The sequence below is a fragment of the Neofelis nebulosa genome, chromosome 1 (assembly GCF_028018385.1).
Source record: "Neofelis nebulosa isolate mNeoNeb1 chromosome 1, mNeoNeb1.pri, whole genome shotgun sequence".
Taxonomy (NCBI): domain Eukaryota; kingdom Metazoa; phylum Chordata; class Mammalia; order Carnivora; family Felidae; genus Neofelis; species Neofelis nebulosa.
In genome coordinates this window covers 37335166-37342431 of record NC_080782.1, presented here as the reverse complement: position 1 = coordinate 37342431, position 7266 = coordinate 37335166, and positions in this window count along the sequence as shown.

The following is a 7266-nucleotide window of genomic DNA, read 5'->3' as shown; positions in this document are numbered from 1 at the left end:
CCCTCATGAATGGGATTAGTGCCCTTAGAGTCATGAGAGAGTTTGCTGCTTTTCTCTACTCTCTGTCATGTCAGGAGACGGTAAGAAGTCAGTCCAAACCTCAGAGGAGGGCCCTTACCAGAACCCAACCAGGCTGGCACCCTGTTCTTGGACTTCTAGTCTCCAGAACTGTGAGAAATAATATCTGTTGTTTGTAAGCCACCCAATCTATGGTGTTTTGGTTATTGCATTCCAAGCTGTGTAGGATAGCAGGCTAAAAATGCACAGACTTTATATTGTGGCACTTTGGAGATTTGAGATATTGAATGAACTATTCCTATATGCACATTTCTGTTTATCCTTCATGACTTCAAATATCATCTTCCTGATGTTTTCTTCAACTCCTTAGACAGAATAGGGAATAGGAAAAAGATTCAATAGCAAAGACTTGGATTGCAGTTTGGCAGAAAGAACAAAGTTAGAGTATTTGACAGTAATTCATTCCAGCATTATATGGTTCAAGACAGCTGTAAATTTTGTGGGCTCTAAAATATAATATCTGAAGTCAAGAAAATTATATGCTACAGTTTCAGAGAAATAAGTGAAACATTTAATTTTTAAAAATTTAGTCTTGTAGCAAATACATGCCAAAAATGTCACATTTCAAAATAATATCCTTTATTTTAACCAGGGCATTTATGTATTTTTTTTTCTTTGTGAGTTTTTTTTAATGTTTATTTTTGGGGGAGAGAGACAGCGTGAGTGGGGAGAGGCAGAGAGAGAGGGAGACACAGAATCCGAAGCTCTGAGCTGTCTGCACAGAGTCCAAGGTGGAGCTCGAACTCACAAAACGTGAGATCATGACCTGAGTTGAAGTCGGATGCTTAACCGGCTGAGCTACCCAGGCTTCCCAACCAGGGCACTTGTACTGATTCCTGATTACAATTAATGCTTAATTCATATCCAAGCTTTTGTATTCAGATTATGCTAGAAAAAATTTTTTGAAAAAGAAAGGAAGTGTAGAAGGGAAAGATGGATGATTTCATTGGCTTTCTTAAAGCCTCACTTGATGTTATCTATCTCAAGGTGGGTTGGAGATTTACTTTTGAGTAGCTGTCCCTGTGAAAGATCAAATAATGCACTCAGGCTTTTCCTCAATTCCAACTATCTTTATCTTGCTTGGAAAGAGGTTTATCAAAAACACTTTTTAACGCTGTGGCAGCTGTGTCCTAATCTGTGAGTAAATGATTTGCTATATAATTCACTGCATCTAGTTATTAATTGAAATGACAGGATTAGGGGCACCTGGGTGGCTCAGTCAGTTAAGCATCTAACTCTTTATGGCTCAGGTCATGATCTCAGAGTTCATGAGTTAGTTCAGGCCTCACATTGGGCTCTGTGCCAACAGTGCAGAGCCTGCTTCGGATTCTCTCTCTCTCTTTCTCTCAAAATAAATAAATAAACTAAAAAAAAAAAAAAAGAAATGATGAGATTAGTAGCAACTTTAGCCAAGAAGAAAGGATATCTGGTTTATGTTGAATTTACTATAAAACTAACTGATATATTAAATTTTCTTGTATTCACTTGTTTAAAGACACTGTTAATGAAAACATCATTTGTCATTATTGAACATAACATTTGCTTTAAAATAAACCATTTTATCTTGAATTTATACTGCAAATGCATGTATAAAAGTGGGATCTTGAGTTAAAAGCATTTTGCTATTCTTCTAAGCCAAGAAAAAAATTAGTAAAGAAAGGAAATGGAAAAGTTTTGGGCTGTTATTATGTAAGTCTTTATGAAATTTTACTAAGTGTGGCTCACAGTTCTACTCTGGGCTTGTTCATCTCCATGAGGGCTGACACCATGTACTGTAAGTTCTTACATCTTACCTTGACAGAGCTATTTTATTTATGTAAAATGATCAACTGTATAATTTAAATGTAAATGATTTTATTATATTACTACTTCCCTTTTCCGGTGAGAAGGCTTTTCAGTGGAAGACTGAGCTTATCAATGACTTTTATGCTAGGGCAGAGAAGAGATGTTTCCTAGAGCCACATTTTCTATGGAAATAAAACGTCCAGATTTGTGAAGTGAGGCAGTAGAATTGGTAAGATAAAATGAATATCATAACAAGAAAATTTAGACCCACTTTGGGAAAAGGACTGTGGAGCCAGAAAATCGAGGACCAAGTTATAAGGACACCGACATGTGCTACTCTTCAGTAAGTAAATACTTGAACCTCCAAACTTGAGCTTACCTTTTATAGTTATTTCCTAGTCTTGCTTGGTTCTTGGGTCAGGGAAAAGATGGACATATTTGAATAAAAGTTGAACAGCTGAGATAAATGAAGTAAATAGGTTATTTGATAAAAGGAAGAAAGGAACAGGACTATATAATGTACGATCTAGTCATGCTTTGTGTCTGAGACAAAAAGAAAGTCTCCCAGATTATTACTTCAGCATGTTAATAAGTTTTTACCTATAAACAGTCACACACACATACACACACACACACACACACACACACACACACACACACACAATTTCTCTGATACAATAGTACTTTTCGCATTCATTTGGCCACATAAACTTTTTTAAGTGGAATATTTTGTATGTGAACAATTTTTTATAAAACAGACCTTGAAATTCAGTCACCAGATTTTATGATGACAATAAAATGCTTGAGGTAGCAAGTCATTTGTGTCTCTGTATTCCCAAAGCCTGGCACGTGGGGAGTAGTCAGTAACATTTGTTGGCTCTCTTTGCTTGGCCCAATAAACAAGCTAATTCATTTACCTTTGCAAGTGAGAAGACTAAAGGAGAAAAAAGTTGTAAGCCATGTGCCCAAGGATCAGGAGGATTAAATGGAGATCTATTTGACTTCAAACAAGGATGTGTTTGTTGTGCTACCCCAGGGAGATACCACATACCTAGATTATAATGTGCCTGGTACCCTCAGGCACAGCTCTAAGAAACACTGTGCGAACAATGAGCCCCCTGAACTGTGTTACACATGCTCTTGCAAAAGCTGGGTGTTTTCCATTCTTGCGTTGGCAAAGGTGCCCTTGCCTCTCTGGCCTCTCATAACTGCCCATCTCTAGCGGAAGTGGATGGGTCCAAGGGGATCTCTGGGTACTGATGCTGCTTCAAGTAGCCATGAAGGATTTAGTGCCCGATAATGGGATCTTTAGAGGTTTGGTTATTTCTGAGACACCCTAGGATTTCTGCCCAATGTACACTGTCTCTAAGAAGCATAGGAATATGGCTCAGCTGATACCTTTTGGTCTCTCCCAGGGACTTTAAAATGTGTTCAAATTACTTGAGGATCTCGTAAAAATGCAGATTTGGATTTGGTAGGTCTGTGTGAGGCTGAAATTCTGTACTTCTTATAAACTCCAAGATGATATTCATGCTGCTTATTGCCACACCACACTTGGTTTATAGGAAAGCCTGGACTATATTGAAAATCCAGAGGTAGACTCTTACCCCATTTGAAATTTAGAATCTTTCTGATACTCTTACTGTTGTGAGACCTAAATTTCCTTTTTTGGTTGTAGAGTTCAGTAGTATGAAAGACCTCCTTTCCCAAGGTCGTCCCCAAACTCAGTTGTTCCAGAATTGTAAGATTGCAGACGCTTTTTATAAAGTTTCTACCTGGTTGTCATTGTGCCTTTGGAGTTTCAAATAATATAGACTTATTTGGTAAAAGATTAGAAGAAACTTTGCCATGAATAAAGTGTTTGAGAAGTTTATCAGATTAGGCACATTTCAAACAAAAACAATAGATTTATTCAGTTAAATGACATTTGATCACTTACTGTTTTGCAGATCAAGAATTCAGAGATGACTAGATAGCTCTGTACTTATAAAGGCTACTATCTCATAGAGATAAAAGATAAATAAAAATATAAGACAATTCAATAACTGTAAAACAATATTGCTATGTAAAAAATGCTGTGGGTGCAGAAAAAAAATATACAGCAAACTCTATGTGGGGCAATAAGGAAGTCTTTAAAGGGGAAGACTGGAGGACAAGGTGGTGGAGGTGATTCTAAGCAACTGGAAGAACACAGTCAAGGACACACGGAGTGGAAGTGCAAATGTACTTGGAGAATCATGTTTCACAATATGTAGACAACATGTTCCAGCTTGGAATTGTGATAGTGGAAGATGAGTAAATATGAGTTTGGGGAGAAAATATAGGATCATATGTGGAAGGGCTTTGTCTAAGGGATATTAACTTTGTTCAGTTGGCAAGCTAATCGGCAGTTATTAACTGTGAAAGGACACAATTAGACGTGTCTAACAGAAAGTGACCTTATGGAAAAGATGGGGAGAGACTGGTAAGTTTGGTTTACATGGTCAGGGAGAGACTGGACTCGAAGAAACCAGTTTTTTTTTTTTAAACTATTGTAATAAGGATGATGGGGCCTGAACTGAGGCAAAGAACATCTGTAAGAGGGAGAGGAAAAAAAACAGATTGCAATTCAGGGAATGAGGAAGATAGAGCTGAGGACAGTGATAAAATGAGACATTTTAGCCACTTAGTAGAAATGATTTTATTCTTTAGAGCTAGCAGTGACTATAAAGATCATTTGGTTGGTATGATAGAGTTCTGTTACAGCACATTTTAAAAACATGCGCTTGCTTTTTAAATTTAGGTTGCCTTTTTTTGTGTGTGCCAGGAGCACAAATGCAGATTCATTTGCCTTTCAGCCCTCCTTGCATGTAACCAGGGAAACTAGTTGGGTCACAGTGACATAAAGATGAACTATCCAAGACCTAGGAGGGGAAAAAATGCACTCCATCTCAGTTCCTTGCGTAGGTCAATTTGCTCTACACATAATCATCCCACATGAATTCCTATCATTTTTCTCTGCTTGTGATATTTTTTGACCACTCTAGATGCAGACCTCTTCTTCACACAAGTTTTCTAGCCACATATTCTTCTGTTTTCCTCTGCCTCCTTCTCAACCTATGAAGCTCTTATGTTTTATTAGTATCAAGGAAGTTTCTCTTTGTGTTCCTTCTCCAAAAAAGAAGGCAGATACAGATGGATTCACATATTGAGGTTTATATAAATTAAACTTTATAGTATCTCCCTTTGGAATCATTAAACTAGAAGTGCTGAATTACATGTTATCTATTTGATAGATACCCTTGAAATTTTATCAGGTTCTCCTATAATCCTCCTATAATTTTTTATTTAATAAATACTCTGATTTTATTGGGAAAAACATTTTTGGAAAATTCCAAGGTGCAAATTCAATTCATATAATCTAAGAAAGTTGAATACATTATGACAAAACTTAGGGAAAATATTTTGCTATTTTACATGGAACTGTTGCATAAACTATGCAATCCATCAAACATTTGTTTAAATCTTTTCATGTATACATTACTGAGATAGGTTCTATGTGTATCCAAAAACAAGACAGAGCCACTAGTCTTGATGGTATTATAATACGGTTGACTAAAGAGAGAGTGAGAACAAGAACGAAAGAGCGAGTGAGATTTATCCAAATATTGGCATGATATGTGAATGTCACATGTATATAAACAGTTCTAATGAGAGCTAATGATTAGCCTTTGAAGAGAATTCCAGAATAGATTAGTAGGAAAGGGGCTCTGTGGAAAATCAGGAGTCTTCAATCGTCTCTTATTTTGAAATGCATATGAAATGTTTTCTTCATTAATGCCAGAACACTTTAAATTTTTTTATGTTTATGTACTTTGAGAGAGAGAGAGAGAGAGAGCGCGCGAGCGCACACACGCGTGCACGCACAAGTGGGGGAGGGGCAGAGAGAGAAGGAGACCCAGACTCCGAAGCAGGCTCCAGGCTCTGAGCTGTCAGCACAGAGCCCGACTCAGGGTTTGAACCCACTGACTGTGAGATCATGCCCTGAGAGGAAGTCTGATGCTTAACCGACTGAGCCACCCAGGCATCCCTATGCCAGAACACTTTAAAATATATTTTAAATAACTTCTCACAAACACAATTCCCACATGCCCTCTTCATCCACTCAATTGCTCTTTCCATCTCTATACTTGTTTTAGGTTGGATTTTTGAATGAATTTCTCTGAAGAAGGCTTCATATTATAGGATTCATGCCCTTCATCCATCAGAAACCTTATACTTCACCTGTGTGCCCCTCTTCAGAACAAGTCTGGGCAACTCACTTTCACACACTTAGACCCCAGGTTCAGGAGAATAGGAATTATCTGTGTTTACCACCAATTTCCTGGCTTTTCAGGAAGCTCTGCTTTGGATTTACTCTACATTCACTGCAACACCAAATGCACCTATCCTTCGAAATATAAAGTAAATATCTGCTTTATTTAATGCTGGATAAATAGTTCCCATTTGAAAATATCAATCCCCGTCAGCATAGTCTATTATACTTGTGAGTTTTAGGACTGATTTTCTACAGTGCCTGGCAAAGCACACCAAGAAGAGTATTCATATGTGCTTTGTAAAATACTGATGCTGATCATGACAAAAGACTTTCTTCTAGAGTAAATGTTATGACATTTAATAAATGAGGAAACAGGTAAACAACTTAAAAATTATTGGGCCTACCCAGGGAAAAACACTAAAAATAATTTGCAGTTTGATCCTGTCATTAGAACACCAATACATACTTATTACCCCTTTTGTAACTATGAAGCAGTATTTTCTTTTTTTTTTTTTTTTTTTTTTTTTTTTATTTATTTTTGGGACAGAGAGACACAGAGCATGAACGGGGGAGGGGCAGAGAGAGAGGGAGACACAGAATTGGAAACAGGCTCCAGGCTCCGAGCTGTCAGCACAGAGCCCGACGCGGGGCTCGAACTCACAGACGCGAGATCGTGACCTGGCTGAAGTCGGCCGCCCAACCGACTGCGCCACCCAGGCGCCCCTGAAGCAGTATTTTCAAAATGTCAGCATTGCTAAGCATTTTCTAGCCCAAACATTTTTATTTACCTCCATAATGTTAAAGACTTATCTTCTTCTATGGAACTTACTCTTAGTATAGAGTTCCTTCATTTCTCAATGGAAAACTTGGCCTTTCTGCTTTAATCTATGTACATTCCTTTAAGAAAATACTACTCCAAGTAAGTTTTTATCAGGTTTCACAAGGTCTAGAAAGTTTTATTTGTCTTCCGTTTGCCCTGTTAACTGATACTTAAAAGGATTGTTCTAATTCACAGTCATGAGTTTCTTGGATTTCTCACTCTTGTGTTACTAGTGCCAAAATTTCTAGAATAACGAAAGTAATCTTGATGTAAATAGAAACATGCC